Here is an 18,842-nt window from a genome sequence, read left to right on the forward strand (position 1 = left end):
GACCCCGAATAGCCACAGCTATCCTGAGAAAGAAGAAGAAAGTTGAAGGGATCACAATACCAGATATCAAACTATATTACCAAGCCACGGTTCTCAAAACTGCCTGGTACTGGCACAAGAACAGACATATAGACAAATGGAACAGAACAGAGGACCCAGAAATTGACCCAAGCCATTATGCTCAATTAATATTTGACAAAGGAGGCAAGAGCATACAATGGAGTCAAAACAGCCTCTTTAATAAATGGTGCTGGGAAATTTGGTCAGATACATGCAAAAAAATGAAACCAGACCACCAACTTACACCATACACAAAAACAAATTCAAAATGGCTAAAGGACCTGAATCTAAGACGGGAACCCATAAAAATCCTACAAGACTCCATAGGCAGCAAAATTACAGGCATATGTTGTAGCAATATCTTTACAGACACAGATCCTAGGGCTAGAGAGACTAAGGAGAAAATAAACAAATGGGACTACATCAAAATAAAAAGCTTCTGCAAAGCAAAAAAAAAAAAAAAATCAACAAAACAACAAGAAAGCCCACTACGTGGGAGAACATATTTGCCAATGTTATCTCTGATAAGGGTTTAATCCCCAGCATCTACAGGGAACTCATACAACTCAACAAAAGGAAAATAAACAATCCAATCAAAAAATGGGCAAAGTAACTAAATAGAATCTTTTCGAAAGAGGACACTCAGAAAGCCAAGAGACACATGAAAACATGCTCAAAGTCACTAATCATCCAAGAGATGCAAATCAAAACGACAATGAGGCACCACCTCACACGTGTCAGAATGGCTATCATCAACAAATCAACAAATGACAAGTGCTGGAGAGGATGCGAAGAAAAATGAACCCTCCTTCACTGCTGGTGGGAATGCAGACTGATGCAGCCATTGTGGAAAACAGTATGGCATTTCCTCAAAAATTTAAAACTGAAACTGCCATTTGACCCAGTAATACCACTTCTAGGAATATATACGAAGAAAACAGAAACACCAATCAGAAAGGATATATGCACCCCTATGTTCACAGCAGCACAGTTTACAATAGCCAAGATTTGGAAACAGCCTAAATGCCCATCAACAGATGAGTGGATTAGAAAACTATGGTACATCTACACAATGGGATACTATGCTGCTGTAAAAAAGAAGAAATTCTTACCATTTGCAGCAGCATGGATGGAACTGGAGAGCATTATGCTAAGTGAAATAAGCCAGTCAGTGAAAGAAAAATACCACATGATCTCACTCATTTATGGATAATAAAGACCATTATAACCTGATGAACAAAAAGATAAGATACAGAGGCAGAGAAGCATGGAACAGACTGTCAAATTACAGTGGGAAGGCTGGGGAGTGTTGAGGCCAGAGGGGGGGTGGAGGTAAGATATCAACTAAAGGACTTGTATGCATGCATATAAGTATAACCAATGGACACAAGACACTGGGGGCGGGGGGGCAGTGAGGGCATGTGCCGGGGGGTAGGGGAGGCTGGGGGAAAGTCAATGGGGGCAAAAGAAAGGAGACATATATACTACTATCTGTAATACTTTAAACAATAAAATAAAATTTTAAAAAATAGCCACAGGGATGCAAAGTACAGAATAGAGAATACAGTCAATAATATTGTCATAACTATGTATGGTGCCAAGTGGGTACTTGAATTATCAGGGGATTACTTCATAAATTATATAATTGTCTAACTACTATGCTATACACCTGTAACTAATATAAAATAATATTGAATGTAAATTGTAACTGAAAAATCAAATTTTAAAAAAAGAAAAAAAATGTATCAGTCCAGAATAAATAAATAATAAATAAATAAATAGTATTAGAATGTCTAGGGAAGCCGTGGGCAAACTATGGCCTGCGGGCCGGATCCGGCCTGTTTGAAATGAATAAAACTAAAAAAAAAAAAAAAAAAAAAGACCATACCCTTTTATGTAATGATGTTTACTTTGAATTTATATTAGTTCACACAAACACTCCATCCCTGCTTTTTTTCGGCCCTCCGGTCCAGTTTAAGAACCCATTGTGGCCCTCGAGTCAAAAAGTTTGCCCACCCCTGGTCTAGGGAAATGAGAAATCTACTCTATTAATAAGTTTAATTTTTAACTTCACAAGGATTATTAAGTACTTAATGTGTCGTTTGCTACAGTCTTTAGGTTTACTTTAGTAGGCATTTGAAGTGATTAAAAAGATTAGACATTAATTTATGAATGCAACTTTAATGTTTAAGGAAATGTTTTTAAGTTGTAAACTAGATCCATTAGTGGAAATTTAGTCTGTCCAACTTGAATTTGTTGACCAATATTTAAAGCAAACACCCAAAAACTATTTGTTCTTATTTTATATATTACTTGCTAGATTTATATATAGAATAGCAAGATATTTTAGGTATAATAAATGCATAAACTAAGAATAAATCTAGTTTTCAACTTTAATAAATCAGTATTAACTAAATAATAATAGTCATTTAAAACTAACAGAATCTAGTCATGAGGAGACATCAAACAAATGTAAAGTAAGAAGCATTCTACAAAAAAAAGAAAACTGATTTATATACCTAAAAACTGTGATTGTCACAAAAATGTTCCAAATTAAAGAAAAAAGAAGGAGAAACCAAGATGACGGCATAGGTAAACACCGAACTTACTGCCTCCTACAACAACTTCACAAATACAACAAAAAGACAAAACGGACATCAACCAGAACCACAGGAAGGCTGGCTGAGTGGAAATTCTACAACTAGAAGGAAAGAGAAAAGCACACTGAGAGTCAGGAGCTGCGGAAGTAAAGTGCAGAGGTACTGAGGCTCGAGCGTGTGCAGAAAGGGGCTGGTACCTGAGAACGCGGCTGTCTTTTTGAATCAGGAGGGAGTCACAAGCTCCTGACTGCTCTGAACTCCAGTTCCTGGAAGTCTCTGGGGACCCAGGACTCATACGGGGAGAAACTGGAGTGTCTGGCAGTGGGCAGAACTCAGAACTCAAGGGTAGCTTTCTCTCAGAGGTGCTTGCAGCAATTAAATTCCTGGGACACTGAGACGCGCGGCCCCTTAGGGCAGGGCTGAGGATCTGCCATAGCTGCTTGCTCCGCCCTGTTGATTCCTTGAGATCCCGCCCCACCCAGACTGCAGCAAAGGCTTTTGCATATGAATGCCCTGGCCCTTTGCAACCTGAAAATTACCTAACAAATTACAGCTGGGCCAAACAGACCCAGAACTTCCAAGAGAAGGCCCAAGGCCCCACAGCAGCTTGCATTGCTTCACAGCTGGGCCTCATCTGGGCACCTCCAAACTCCAAAAAAGGAAGGGGAATCTGCAGATCTTTTCATAGCTCCTGCTGGGTAACCTCAGGCAGAGACTAAATTAGCACCTCCTTAAATCCAAGAGCCAGTGTACCCAGTGGTCAGAGTGGGACCATCCAGATTACAACTCCTCAGATCCATAAGGGACACACTCAGGGGGCAGACTCAGTGAGCAGCAAAGTCCCACTGAAGTAAGTCTTGCCCCAGAAGGGTGTCTTCAGCACGGAAGTTCTCCCACTGCAGACACAGCTGATTCTCACTGCCAATTGGCCTGGGGGTCAATTCCTCCCAGTGATACCTACAACAATCAAGGCATAACTACAACAAGGCTTTGCACAAAGCCCACAAGGGGGTGCACCAAGAGTGTCCACCTAAGGTAACTGGGGAGGCTGAGCCCTATAGGACACCTAGCATACAAAACCACTCTACCAACACAGGGAAGCATAAAAAATGCGGAGACAAAGAAACAGGTCACAAATGACAGAAATGGAGGAAAGCAAATGACTGGATATAGAGTTCAAAACCACGTTTATAAGGTTTTTCAAGAATTTTATGGAAACCGCCGATAAATTTAGTGAGACCCTGGAGGATATGAAAAAAGACCAACTAGTAATTAAGCATACACTGACTGAAATAAAAAATAATATACAGAGATCCAACAGCAGACAAGAGGATCCCAAGAATCAAGTTAAAGATTTGAAATACAAAGAAATAAAAAATACCCAACCGAAAAAGCAAAAAGAAAAAAGAATCCAAAAATATGAAGATAGTGTAAGGAGCCTCTGGGACAACTTCAAGCCTACCAACATCAGAATTATAGGGGTGCCAGAAGATGAGAGAGAGCAAGATATTGAAAACCTATTTGAAGAAATAATGACAGAAAACTTCCCCTTCCTGGTGAAAGAAATAGACTTACAAGTCCAGAAAGAGCAGAGAACCCCAAACAAAAGGAATCCAAAGAGGACCACACCAAGACACATCATAATTAAAATGCCAAGAGCAAAAGACAAAGAGAGAATCTTAAAAGCAGCAAGAGAAAAAAAGTCAGTTACCTACAAGGGAGTACCCATACGACTGTCAGCTGATTTCTCAACAGAAACCATGCAGGCCAGAAGAGAGTGGCAAGAAATATTCAAAGTGATGAATAGCAAAAACCTACAACCAAGATTACTTTATCCAGCAAAGCTATCATTCAGAATTGAAGGTCAGATAAAGAGCTTCACAGACAAGAAAAAACTAAAGGAGTTCATCACCACCAAACCAGCATTATATGAAATGCTAGAAGGTATTCTTTAAGAAGAGGAAGAAGAAAAAGGAACTCTTACCATTTGCCACAGCATGGATGGAACTGGAGAACATTATGCTAAGTGAAATAAGCCAGTCAGAGAAGGATAAATACCACATGATCTCACTCATTTGTGGAAAATAATGAACAACATAAACTGATGAACAAAGGCTGATCCAGAGATGGAGAGGCATTGATTGGACTGTCGGGCCTTGGAGGGAAGGTAGGGGAGGGTGGAGTTAAGGGGGAAAGATCAACCAAAGGACTTATATGCAAGCATATAGGCCTAACCAATGGACACGGACAATGGGGGGGGGGTGAGGGCATGAGCGGGGGGGGTGGGGGGATAGGGGGTAACGTGGGGATAAGGACACATATGTAATATCTTAATCAATAAAAAATATATTTAAAAAAATAAAAATTAAAAAATAATAAAAAAGAAAAAAGAAAACCAAAGGGACATGACAATTCAATAAAATGCATAATCAGAGATTTTCTTTCACTAAAAATATTACTTCAATTAGTAAAATCCGAATGAGGTCTGTAGATTAGAGACTACTACAGTATTAATATTAATTTCCTGATTTTGAATATTGTATGATACTTATGTAAGAGAATTCATTTTGTTTTTTGGAAATACACAGTAAAGTATTTAGGGACAAAAAAAAAAAAAAACCAACAGGTCTGCACTTATCTCAAATTTTCAAAGTGAAAATTTGAAAGACAAAAGGATAAAACAAATGCATTAACATGTCATCATTTGGAGAATCTGGGTGAAAGGTATACTGAAAAAGGATTATTTAAAGTATGTTGAGCTTTCCTCTACTTTGAAGCCTTCAGATGAGGGCTCTGAAAACAAGAATGTAGGCAGCTCACAGCAAATGCCTGCCTCAAGGCTCAACCCAATAGGGTAGTTAATAGTTCAGGATTATTACCCCCACTTACCCCACCCTCTTCAGCAGAGCTCCTCTTCTGAAAAATCTCCCTCTTGGCCGAATAGCAAATGCTTCTAGGTAGAAGGTAGGGCCCAGCCCTGGTATCCACATTTCAATCCCAGCCAGGCCAGGACTAAGAGTTGTGAATCACTCTTTGTACCAGGACAAAAGATGGTATTCAGTGGGGAAACTTGCAGGAAAAGCATTCTCCTTGGTAATATAGCCCATCGTTCCTAAGCATTGCCTATTGCTTAGGAATGCCTATTGGGGTGTTCCCAATACACAGATGTCTGACCTCAAGCGTGCTGGGTCCTTTCTTGAGACTGTGACCAGACAGACCAACCCAGTGAAGCTTCACCCTGGACTGTATGTACCAACCCCACCTATGAGCATGACCTGAGCCACCCTGTGTTCTGTCACCACACAGACTCCTCTATTTGCCCCACGAGAATGGCACCCAGCATGGCAACACCACAGTGGGTCATGACTGCCTTTCAGCTCACCCCACAGTAAACTACCTACCAGGGGGGTAACAGAGTGCTCAAGACAGAACGAGAGAAAATGGGAGTCAATAGCAAACTAAAGCAAAGACATTTTCTAACAGGATCAATTAAAAATCAAAATGAACATCTAAGGAAGTTGTGGTAACTGCTTCTCTAAATATTTTAAAGTCAGAGGAGAATTTTTTACTCTGAATATTTCATATATTCCCATGCCTTAAACCAAGAGACAAACTACACAGGGTAGGGCAAAAGTAGGCTACAGTTGTTTGTATGGAAAATAATGCAATAATTAATAAAAATACAATAAACTGTGTTTTGCGTACTCACAACTGCAAACCCACTTTTGCCCCACCCTTTGTAACGCTGAGGTGTTTATACATTGGTGAATTTGAGACTCAGGATGTGTGTGTGTGTGTGTGTGTGTGTGTGAGAGAGAGAGAGAGAGAGAGAGAGAGAGAGAGAGAGAGAGAGAGAGAGAGAAAGAGAGATTGAGGCATAGAAATATACAACAACTAGAGGCCCGGTGCACAAAAATTTGTGCACTTGGGGGTAGGAGGGTCCCTCAGCCCGGCCTGTGCCCTCTCGTAGTCTGGGATCCCTTGGGGGTGACCAGTTGCTGGCTTAGGCCTGCTCCCCGGGGGATTGGGCCTAAGATGGCAATCAGACATCCCTCTGGCAGCCCGGCAGCCCTCGGGGGATGTCCACTTGCCAGCAGGGAGCAGACCTAAGCTGCAGTCAGACATCCTTAGCGCTACTGAGGAGGCAGGAGAGGCTCCCACCACCACTGCTATACTGGCAGCCATCAGCCTGGCTTGTGGCTGAGCAGAGCTCCCCCCTGTGAGAGCACACTGACCACCAGAGAGCAGCTCCTGCATTGAGCATCTGCCCCATGGTGGTCAGTGTGTGTCATAGTGACCAGTCATTCCCAGTCTTTCTGCTGTTAGGGTCAGTTTGCATATTATCCTTTTACTATATAGGATTGAGGCCTGGTGCACAGGAGGGGGCCGGCTGGTTTGCTCTGAAGGGTGTCCAGGATCAGGGTGGGGGTCCTGCTTGGGTGCCTGGCCAGCCTGGGTGAGGGGCTGATGGCTGTTTGCAGCTGGTCACACCCCCTTCAGGGTGGGGGTCTCCACTGGTGTGCCTGGCCAGCCTGGATGATGGGCTGATGGCTGTTTGCAGCTGGTCACACCCCCTTCAGGGTGTGGGTCCCCACTGGGGTGCCTGGCCAGTCTGGATGACAGGCTGATGGCTATTTGCAGCTGGTCACACCCCCTTCAGGGTGGAGGTCCCCACTGGGGTGCCTGGCCAGCCTGGATGACGGGCTGATGGCTGTTTGCAGCTGGCCACACCCCCTTCAGGGTGGGGTCCCCACTGGGGTGCCTGGCCAGTCTGGATGAGGGGCTGAGGGCCGTTTTCAGGCTGGCGGGTGACTGAAGCTCCCAGCCTCTTTTATTTTCTTTTTTTTTTCCTGGGATTTATTTACCTTCTATAGCTGTCACTGGAGCTGAGAGCCGGCTCCAGCTCTGAGGCCAAGGCTGGCTGAAAGCAGGTATCTGAGTTTGTTTAGCTTCTATAATTGAAACTCTGTTACCATCACTGGCGCTCTAAGCTCTGAGCCCGCTGCTGGCTGAAAGCAGGTATCTGGAGTTTGTTTAGCTTCTATAATTGCAACATTGTTGCATCCGGAGCTCAGAGCTGGGCTGAGGCAGGTGGGGAACCTTGGCTTCCTCCATCACTGGAGCAAGCAAGCCTCCTGTTCACTTCAGCTGCGTGGCTGCCAGCTGCCATCTTTGTTGGCAGTTAATTTGCATATCCTGCTGATTAGCCAAAGGGAAGGGTAGTGAAGTTACGGTTAATTACCATGTTTCTCTATTATTATAGCCTTTTATTAATTCAACAAGTGTTGACTAAGCATATGTATATGCATTGCATAATGAAAGCTGAGAAAGGAGGAGTTTCCAAAGACACACAGACAGACATGCAGGTTAAGATTTAAACATGAAAAGTGCTTTGTTAACTACAATAAATATTATAAGTATGTTCTCTTCCTTATGATTTTCTCATTAACTTTTTTTCTCTCGCTTACTTTATTATAAGAACACAATATATAACACATATAACATATAGGGTTCATCAACTGTTTATGTTATTCACAAGGCTTCTGGTCAATAGTGGGCTATTAGTTAAGTTTTGGGGAGTCAAAAGTTGCACATAGCCCTGGCCTGTGTTTCTCAGTGGTTAGAGCATCAGCCTGTGCACTGGAGGGTGTCGGATTCCATTCCTGGTCAAGGGCACATACCTGGATTGCAGGTTTGATTCCCCCACCCCATTGTGTTGGGTGTGGGAGACAACCAATTGATGTGTTTCTCTCTCATTGATGTGTGTCTCTCTCTCCTCTTTCTCTCTCTTCTCCTCCTCCCTCCCTTCCACTCTCTTAAAAATAAATGAGGAAAAATATGTCCTCACTCCTGGGGTGAGGATTATTTAAAAAAAAAAACAAAAAACAGTACATGTAGATTTTTGACTACTTGGTGAAGGTTGGTGTCCCTAACCCCCAAGATGTTTAAGTGTCAACTGTACTTAGCACAACAATTCAAAGAAATAAGCAATCTTTTAAGCAAACTACCCTACTTTCCATGACCTTAGATTCCCTATCCTATATAATAAAAGGCTAATATGCAAATCGGCCCAACAGCAGAACAACTGGTCACTATGACACACACTGACCACCAGGGAGCAGACGCTCAACGCCGGAGCTGCCCCCTGGTGGTCAGTGTGCTCCCACAGGGGGAGCACCCCTAGCCAGAAGCCGGGCTCACAGCTGGCAAGCACAGCAGCGGTAGAGGAAGCCTCTCCCGCTTCAGCGGCAGTGCCAAGGACCCCTTGGGACATGTCCAACTGCTGGTTTCGGCCTGCTCTCCCCAAGCAGTCCTAGACTGCGAGAGGGTGCAGGCCAGGCTGAGGAACCCCCCCCCACCCCCACCTCCCCACCCCGCCCAGTGCACCAATGTTGTGCACCAGGCCTCTAGTCTATTTGATAAGTGAATTGAGCCAGATGGCCCCTACAGTTGCTTCCAGCCTTAAAAAAAAAAAAGTCTAGAATTTCTATCCTAGGACTTACCCCCATTATATATACACCATAAGCCAGATCAGGGTAAAAAGAGAAACAGCCTAAAACAGGGCTATTCCAGAAAACCTTTACATCTAGTTTACTCTTTTACACAGAAAAGGAAATGCTATTTATTCACTCAAAAAAATATAGTTTTGATGATTCAAATGAGGTGCTGCAGAAAACTCAGACAGGAAGAGGAGCTGTGTCCTGTCTCTCCTGTGATTATTAAGAACAGTGACATCCTCCAGTCTCCGCAATGCAGAGGCAGCTGAGGAACACCTGTGCCCTTGCAAGGAAGAAAGGAGGCACCTACAGGAGCTGTCACTCTTGCCTTTGTATTCACCCCTAAGAAACAAAGACAGTCATCATTGCTCAATTCCCTAGTTACCTTCACTTTTTTCCAGCGTTAGGAACTCCTGCAGGCTGGGCTGGAGGGGGCGTTGGCACCTGGAGAAGCCTGTACTCAGCTCCTTCTCCCTTCTGTGACCCAGTGACCTCCCTCCTGCTGCTCCAGTCACCCAACTGCCCACTAAGGTGACCCACCTCCCTTGCCTGCTGAGCCTCCCAACAACCCTCTCTGCTCAAACAAAATTAGACTGGACTAGGAGCCTGGTGCTAACCCAAGTCCCATCATTAACTGCGAAATACACGTTAACATTGGACCTGTCATTCTACGGGAAAGTATGTAAAATTAAATGTCTTAAATATAAAATGTCCTTTAAAATTCAAAATAAAAAGATGTATTTCCCAGTAGCTAAAAAGGCTTACCACCGAAGAAGTAAAAAATAGCCAACAAACATTAAAAGATGTTTATTCATTAACCCCGGAATTGAAAAGAACACTCCATTTGATACTACTTTTTATCCAACAGATTTGTAAAGTTTAAAAGACTCTATTAGCAAGAGTATGGGAAGATGGGAATTCTCACACATGTTGGCTGGGAAGATAGGCTGTTAATGCCTTTGGGGAAGGAGGGATTTGATAGTCTCCAACAAAATATTAAATATGCATGCTTCTGTACTGGCAAAATATCTTACAGTACTTTCCCAGAGAAATATTCCATATATATATATATATATATATATATATATATATATATATGCCAAATATAGATAGATGTTCAATGCAGCACTGTTTACTTAAATGTTCGTTAATTGAGGGGTGGTTACACAAACAATGGAACCCCTATACTGTGGAATATTAAATTGCCATTAAAAAGAATTAAGTAGATCTATTTATTTGTTCTGACATGTAATATATTATGAAACTAGAACAGTGTCTGGTACGTAAGGAGCCACTCAGGAAATATTTGTTTAATCAATGAAAACATATATATCTTTTCACAGAACTTTTACATAGTCTATCTTTTCTTCTTCTTATGACAAGCCTACTATATGAGCCAGGAAGATATTATTGTCCCCAGGTAAGAACAAGGAGATTAAAGGTCAATGTAGTTATGGCTTGCCCAAAATCATAAACCTAAGGTTTATGGAGCCAAAAACACAACTAGACTCCCGGATCAGCACTCTTTAGTGGCTGACACCCACTCTGCCTGCAAGTAGGCCAACCTGTGGGCAAACCAGGGAGGGCCAAGTTTGTAGGTAGCCGGAGGGCCGCTCACTAGTTGCTTGTTGACCAGGGCAGAGTGATTCCCCTTTTATCAGCAAAGCCTTCCATGAGATGAGGCTTGGCTCTGGGGACTTCTCCCTGGGCCCACTGGCCATCTAACAACAGGTTTACAAGGAGCTCATTCAATAACAGGTCGTTATGGAAACCCGACCTCCCCCTCTCCCTTGCCCCTGGAACAGAAAGGAGAGGGAAGAAAAAGAGAAGCATTTGTAAAGTGCTTGCTAAGAGCCAGGCACAATGAATAGGAAAAAATTCATCTGAGCCCTCCTTTACAAATCACCAAAAGAAAAAGACACTGTGCATTGTTGAAGCAAGAACATGCCGGCATCGCTGCTTCATCTAGGTCAATCATAGCGGCAAAGGAAGTCGAATTCACAGGGCGCTCACTCCCATCCCTCTTACCAGTGCACGTGTCAGCATGCATCTGGTTTCCATGTGGCCGCCAAGCCACAGCTGTGCAGTGTCCCTGCCGGCAACAGGTACTCACCTGTTCATGTCAGGAATATGCATGTCTGACACCAGAGAAAAAATTAACTGCCTGGTTTGTAAGCACAAACACTTGTCCCAGATAAACTCAAGACCAGTAAATGTGCTCAGAAATTTCCAATGCTGTGCCCTGGCTAAAATAGAGTCTTTCACTTTTATTCATCCTCCTATTGCTTAACCAGAAAATGGGGTAAATGGTGCTGAGTTTGGGCATTGTTACCTTGGAACTTTCATCTTAATTACAGATGCTCTTAGTTACCGTTGCTTAGTAACGAACACATTTGAAATAGATTTGTTGACTTGTGAAATATTCTGAAAGACATTAGAGTGAATTCACTGATGGAAAAACAGCAGTGGATTTGTAAAATAAAAATATTTTTAACTGATAAAATACAAAATTAAGGTATTACCAGATTCCAAAGATATTACTGAGGGTCTACAGTAGTTTCCTAACACTGATCTATTATTTTTGGAACCACTTCAGATGCAGTTATCTGATTGAAAGGCTCTGTGAGATAGGCCTTAGACTTTCAGTCAAAGTAAGACCCTACATTGCAAAGCAATGGCTTCTGCATCTCCACGGGCCCAAAATATCCTCCCTGGCGTAGCTTTGAACACTGCTTCTCTTCAAGGTTTCAGGAAGTAGCTGAGGCTTCTGATGTGTTTTCAAGTCAGAAGGAAAAATCATGGGAAGCTTTCCCTCAATTTTTTTAAGAGTATTTCTTTAGCACCTGTTAATAAAATCTGTGATAAAAGTGGAAATGGAATTCATTTTAGGATTACATGCTACACTCATCTTTCCCGAAGCAAAACCCCAAACCCACACACTCTCATCAGTGAGCACATGACCTCCTCCTGCCTCCTGACAAGACCTCACCATCCGCTCACCATCCCCTCCTCGGAAGCTGGGCATCTTCTGCTCTGCTCGTACCATCTCAGAAGAAGGGATTCTCCTTGGCAGAGTAAATCCCTCCCATACCCTGGATCTTTCTGGTATTTTCCTCTAACCGTGCTTCTGTTCCAGTCTCTTTTCTTCCTTTTTTTGAAAAAGAAATATCAAAAGAGGAGTCTCCGCTCACTGGCTTTCCTTTCTCACATCCCACTCAATCCTCAACCCACAGCCATCTGACGTTCCCTCATGATTTCCTCTTCTAGTCACCATTTCTGTTGATTCTAGAAAGACTTGATAAAGAGTAGTATAATTTTCAGAAATCTACTTTTCTGATACATTTGTAGTTGCTCAATATAAAACCACTGGTTCTACCAACACATTTTTCCAGTGCCCCGCTTCATTTAGCTTTGGTGTGGACTATGACTTTAGCCTCATAACCTACTAACCCCCTAGAGTAGTGATGGCGAACCAATGACACACATGTCAGAGGTGACACGTGAACTCATTTTTTTTTTGGTTGATTTTTCTTTGTTAAATGGCATTTAAATATATAAAATAAATATCAAAAATATAAAGCTTTGTTTTACTATGGTTGCAAATATCAAAAAATTTCTATACGTGACACGGCACCAGAGTTAAGTTAGGGTTTTTCAAAATGCTGACACGCCGAGCTCAAAAGGTTCGCCATCACTGCCCTAGAGTCGGGCCTAGACTACTTGAAGACATCCCATGCTGCCAACATTTTCTTCCTCAACACTTCCTAAGCAGATGACCTCCCACTTTTGCTCAAAAACCACCTTGGCACTCCATGGCCCCCAGCAGTCTTCCTTCCCAGTTGTCTCTAACACTTAAGTCCACCGCACCCTAACCCACCTGCCTGGGGAATCCTTCACATGTACTACAGTCCAAGCCCAGCTACTATGGTGAGAAGAATTAGCTTCCACTGAAGGAAGAAGAGAAGATCCACTAAGCGGGCGCCTGTCCAGGAGACATTCTATCTGGTTGCCCCGCACATCTCAGGTTGCTTCACCACTCTTGCTCACTCATTCACTTTGGCTGCCTGGCCCCATAGACATTTGAACTTGGGGCTGTGGGTCTAATCTTTGCAGTGGCCTTCCTAGAGCCACCCAAACTCAGTTCATTCATGGATTCCTTCACTGATCAAATACTTATAAAGCACAAGTAGTTATCAACGTGCCAGGCCTTGTATGTAGGCAGCGACGACACAATAATTAAAAATAATGATACGCTAATCTCATGAAGTTCATTATAGAACGGAGAATTATTCAAATATAGTACAAATAAAATAAGTGCTATGGAGAACTATATATGGCTCTGAGTTTACAGCTGAGAGAGCTAGCCACACCAGAGAAGGCATTCTTTTGAGAGTTGCGAGCTAAGGAAGACAAGGTATCACTAGGCTAAGTCACATGGCGGGGGGAGGGGGCCGACGTGACAAAGGTCCTCCAGGAAGAGGAACAAGGTCCCGCCCGTCTCAAATTCTTCACCCAGTATAACATCGGGGAGCCTCCCCTCTACGTGGTGTATCTTCTTTAGCATGTCATACTGACTCCAAACTAAACAAGGGCTCCCATTGCAAAATCAGAGCAACCACTGTTTTTGAGAGATTTCGGGTGAAATAATAGGGCCTAGGTTTTAAAACACGTACCTACAAAAACATTCTTCTAGATTCCAATACCCTCGTTTGTTCGCAGCTTGCATCTTTTTTAAACTAACGATTTATATCTGAGTATTGTAAGCATTCGCTTCTCATCAACTCTCTGACAAATTCCACTCCGAACAGCTGCTACCATAAAATTTAATTTGCCACTTCCCAAAAAAGTCACTTCGGTGTAAAATAACTTTTCCTTCCTGCTAATATTTTACAACTAATTAAGACTGAAATGATGGACTAAGAGTCCCTTCATTTAGCCCCATCCACAGACTTGTACAACTACAGTACGTGGGGGGGGGGAAACCCTAAATCATGATTGCTGGGGAACATACACGTGTCTCCAAACATTTGCACTGCCAAGAATCGAAACTGGTAGGGATGCTTGGCAAATATAAAAAATGAGATGTGAAAACTTCAGCACAATTATCTGTGTAAATCAATTTCCATCTTTCAAAAGTTCAAAAGACGAAGTCATTACATACTCCTAATTAAACTTTGTAGTAACCACTGTTTGTACACCTTCTGTACACAAATCACAACCAAAGCCAACAGACTGGCAAATCACCTTATGGCATTTATTATTAGCCCACAAAATGAAAACTTTCATCAAATATTTTCCTAGGTGCCTTAATTGTACAAGAGAATTAATAGGAAGTGGAATCAGGCCAACCTCTGGCTGCAGAACAAGGTTCCGTTGTCAAAACTCATTCACGCCAGGGTGGTACTCTACGCTCAAGAGAGGTGACGGGAATGTTTCTTCAGCCAAGCCAAGGAAAATTAATGACCACCGGTCAGAAATATATGGTCTGTTAGAGCAATGCCCTCAGCCCTGATCTTCACGAAGGGGCAGGAAAGGGAGGATGGAATGAGGGAGAGCGGGGAAAGTAATGAGGTCCTCTGTCAGAAATCCACCAGACTCAGTCATTCTACAGGAATGTCCCAAGTTCCCTGAAGCAATCTAGATCTAAATTACACTAAATACACAAAAGCTCTGTTCTTGCACATAAAGCAACTCACACAATGCATCCTCCCTGCTTAAGTCAAAAGTAGTGCCTTGTCACTGATGATGACAGGAGCCCCCTGCGCTGTCCCTTTCCTCTGGTCCTGGGGAGACCTATTAGTACACTATTTTCACAACAGCCAGAACAATCCTGCTAAAAACCTAAGTCACACATCATGTCCCTCCCCTACCAACACACCAGCAGCACCCCTCACTCAGAGTTACTCCAACTTCACAGTCCCTATAATGGTCTACAAGCCCTTCACATGCCCCCACTGCCCCATCCCCACCCTCCTTACCTGTGGAGAGTGGCTACAGCGTTTGGACAGGTTCGAGCCTCGGACTGACGAGAGGGCACAGTCCTCTTGGGGCAAAGCCACATACAAGTCCCAGCTTGGAGGGCAAAGCCCTCCCAGCACAATTTTAGTCAAAGGCTATGGTTGTAAGCATGACCTTATGGTCCGACCCTGTGGTACTGAGTGGCTGAGGGACAAGGTTTGATAGAGTTCAGAGAAGTGCAACAACAGGAAAGAAGTAGATTTGAAACTCGAAAGAATACTGTAAACATCTTGACCACTCCCTTGTTTTGCTTTGCATGATCTGACTATAAAATAAAGACTCAGTTTACAGGCTGTGTCACTGTTTCCTCATCCAGGTGCAGTGATCCACCTGGTCCCAACTGTATTCTCTTGTCTGTTGTCTTTAATCCTTCACCGCCCCTCCTTCACCAATGGCCGTGCTGGACGAGGTTCACTTACCCACCCACCCACTGCCCATTTGCTGGCTCCTCTGCAGCTAATCTGCCACTCCCCACTTCCTGCACTCCCTGCAGGCTCCCTCACTGGCCCTAGGTCTCCACATGGCTCATACCCTGATCTCCCCAAGATGTTACTCAAATGTAAAGACCAGATTTACTTGACTAACTTATTCTAAATTTCAAGCTGCCTTCCAATACCTCTGCCCCCGCACCCAACCCACTGACACTCCATCTCGCTTTCCTGCCTGATTTTTCTCTATAGTACTTATCCACTAACACTCCATCTCCCTTGCCTGCTTGATTTTTCTCTATAGTACTTACCACTTTCTTATATGTTACTTGCTGTTGTATTGACTGCTTCTTCCCTAAAGAAACTTCCCCGAAGTGGAAGTTCCTTGAGGGCAAAGGTTTTCATCTGCTTTGTTCACTGCTGTATTCCCAAGTACTTATGACAGTGACTGGTTCATTGTAGATGTTCAATCAATGTTAATTAAAAGAATGAATTCCACCACTGAATGAATAAATGAGGGAGTGACTGATTTCTCACCATCAGGAAATGGGACAGAGGAGGCAAGCCCTCCTAGGCTTATAGGATTGCAGGCAGAGTCAAGCCCAATTTTCCTTCCAGCCCAGTCGTCTTCAGAGAAGCCTGGGACTAAAAGACAGTACAATCCAGAGTGGACTTTTGTTCATGTTCATGTTCTGTGTTTGGCAATCTCTCCGTCCCCAATGCCAAGCTTCTGGTTATGAACTACGTTTCTGGTTCTGACTCCAGTATAATATTTAAAATCCATTCATTTCAAGAATGCTTTGGCACCCAATGACTGCCTACCCACATCCATTTCCCAATGCCACACAATGTCCGGCGGCCACTCTTCATGTCCCAGGCCACCAGGACAGAGATATCCATTGTTGACAAACATCCAACATCGATCCAGAACAGAAAAAGCCAAAAGGAAAAGAAAAGCATATAATTTCATCCAAACATTTAACTAGCCTGGCCAACTGTAGATCAGGTAACATACTCGATTCCAGGCACAAACACCACTCTGAATTCATGAACCTCAGAACAGTAATTTAACTTCCTGATTTGGAGAGAATAAAGAGAGAGACGCATCAAGTTCTAGTCCAGGAATCCAATGACCACAAATCTTTTCCTATTTATTCTGCTAAAGTGAAGAGTGACTTTGGAAAAAATAAACTCTGTATCCATTTCCTTGTTTGTAGCAATATGAATAAAAGAATAACCCAACAAAAAAGCAACACCACCTTATGTACTTAGAACTGAAATCTTGGTCTCCATAGTCTCAGCCTCTCTTTTCAGCCTCTTGTGGATTTTCTCTGGCCTGCAATCCCAGATCTCCAATCTACTAGTCCACAGCCTGTATGTTTAGAAACTCACAATATGAAACAGAATATGAAAAAAGCAGCATAATTCTTGACATTTTTCAAAATGCTAAAGAGACAATGGATGTGCATTTTCAATATCATCAAATAAATTTCCACAGCTAAGAGTCTCTTCACCATAAGGAATTTTTTTTTTTAATTTAAGTTTAAAGCTAACAGAAAAGAATTTCCCTCTCAAACTCTCATTCAAAATCTAAATCTCACAGAAAATATAAAATAATTTTTAAATCCATTTCAATTTCAAAACTATATACTAGTACTTTTGAAAACTTGAGTGCTGTGTCTATAAAGTTTAACACTTCGGCTTTAAAATTCTCACTCAAAACCCACTGCATTACTAAGGCTCAAAGAAGGCCGCATGTGAAAAGAAGACAGACCGGAACAGCAGGATGGAAAGGAAAAAAGACTAAGCACAGGGCACCTTGGAAAAGTAACGTCAGGTGGGTTTTTAGAAAAATTAAAAATGTCCATCACACCACAAGGTTGAATTTCTCAAGTCACAAAAACAGAAAGGGGCCCTAGCTGGTTTGGCTCAGTGAACAGAGCATCAGCCTGGACTAAAGGGTCCTGGGTTTGATTCCGGTCCAGGGCATGTAGCTTGGTTGTAGGCTCCATCCCCTGCCCTGGTCAGGACGGGTGCAGGAGGCAACCCATCGATGTGCCTCTCTCACATCGATGTTTCTCTCTCCCTCCCCCTCCCTTCCACTCTCTCTAAAAATCAATGGAAAAATATCCTCAGGTGAGAATTAACAAAAACAAGAAAAAACAGAAAGGACCAGTAGAAACTACAAGGAAAAAGATTTTTGTTGTTGTTGTTATTAATCCTCACCTGAGGATATTTTTTTCCATTGATTTCTTTTTTTTTTTTTTAGAGAAAGTGGAAAGGGGGGGGGGGAGAGAGAGAGAGAGAGACAGAGAGAGAGAGAGAGAGATTGAGATTGACATCAGTTGGTTGCCTCCCACACATGCCCTGACTGGGACAGGAATCGAACCAGTGGCGCTGTAACCATTTGGCCACACCGGCCAGAGCACAAGGAGCAAAAAATTATAAAAACATTCAATAATTTGGGGAAGGAGGAATTACAGTTGTGTAATTGGGGAGAAGTAGCTTGGTCCTTTTTTAAAGGCCCAGAGAGTTTTCTGTTTGGCATCTTGTGGTTGAAAGCACCATGCAAAATGCAGCCATGTATAAAATGTACAAAAAGTGACCAAAAAATTAATTCAAGATAAAAACATCAACAGGGTTGGGGAGGCATTGAAAGTTAAAATCTGATTATGAGGATGAAAAAAAAGGAGTGTGTTTGGGATTTGTTTTCAAAGTCAGAGGGTGAAATTGAAGGAAGAACACTGTTTTGTTTTGTTTTTCAAAATATACATGAGCTCAATGGGTGGATAAGATTTCTATCTAGCAATAAAGTTCACCGGGGAGAATAGGCAAACCAGGGAGCACAAACCAGGACCAACACAAGCCTTATCACAGGATCCACCTGAGCTACGTGCATGTGCTCACTGGTTGTAGGAGCGCAACACTTACACTTAAATGCCAGGGTGACCAAAGCAAGTCTACTCAACTGCCTCTTGAAACACAGATACAATTCTTCATTGCTTAATAAAATAACAAAAGAAGTTTTAAGAAAGTGAAGCTATCTGAGAGAGTTTCATAATAAAATTAATAATTAAATTCTGAAATTGAAATGTAAATCCTAAATTATAGAAATATTATAATTATAAATTTCCATAGCAGAGTCTTTCAGTTGAGCTACAAGTGAGATCACAATCATGAGATGTCCCCTCCCTTTTGAAAATAAAGTGGTAAGAACTGCATCATTTTCTATGAAATTT

At 42.5% G+C, this 18,842-nt stretch overlaps 1 protein-coding gene across 1 annotated transcript in view; it reads right to left on the reverse strand.

Annotated features, from left to right (window-relative positions):
• The window catches only part of NEBL (nebulette), a 395,366-nt gene that overhangs the window by 359,288 nt on the left and 17,236 nt on the right, over positions 1 to 18,842 (reverse strand). The gene's annotated exons all lie outside the window — the stretch shown is intronic.

The sequence above is a fragment of the Myotis daubentonii genome, chromosome 1 (assembly GCF_963259705.1).
Source record: "Myotis daubentonii chromosome 1, mMyoDau2.1, whole genome shotgun sequence".
NCBI classification, from domain to species: domain Eukaryota; kingdom Metazoa; phylum Chordata; class Mammalia; order Chiroptera; family Vespertilionidae; genus Myotis; species Myotis daubentonii.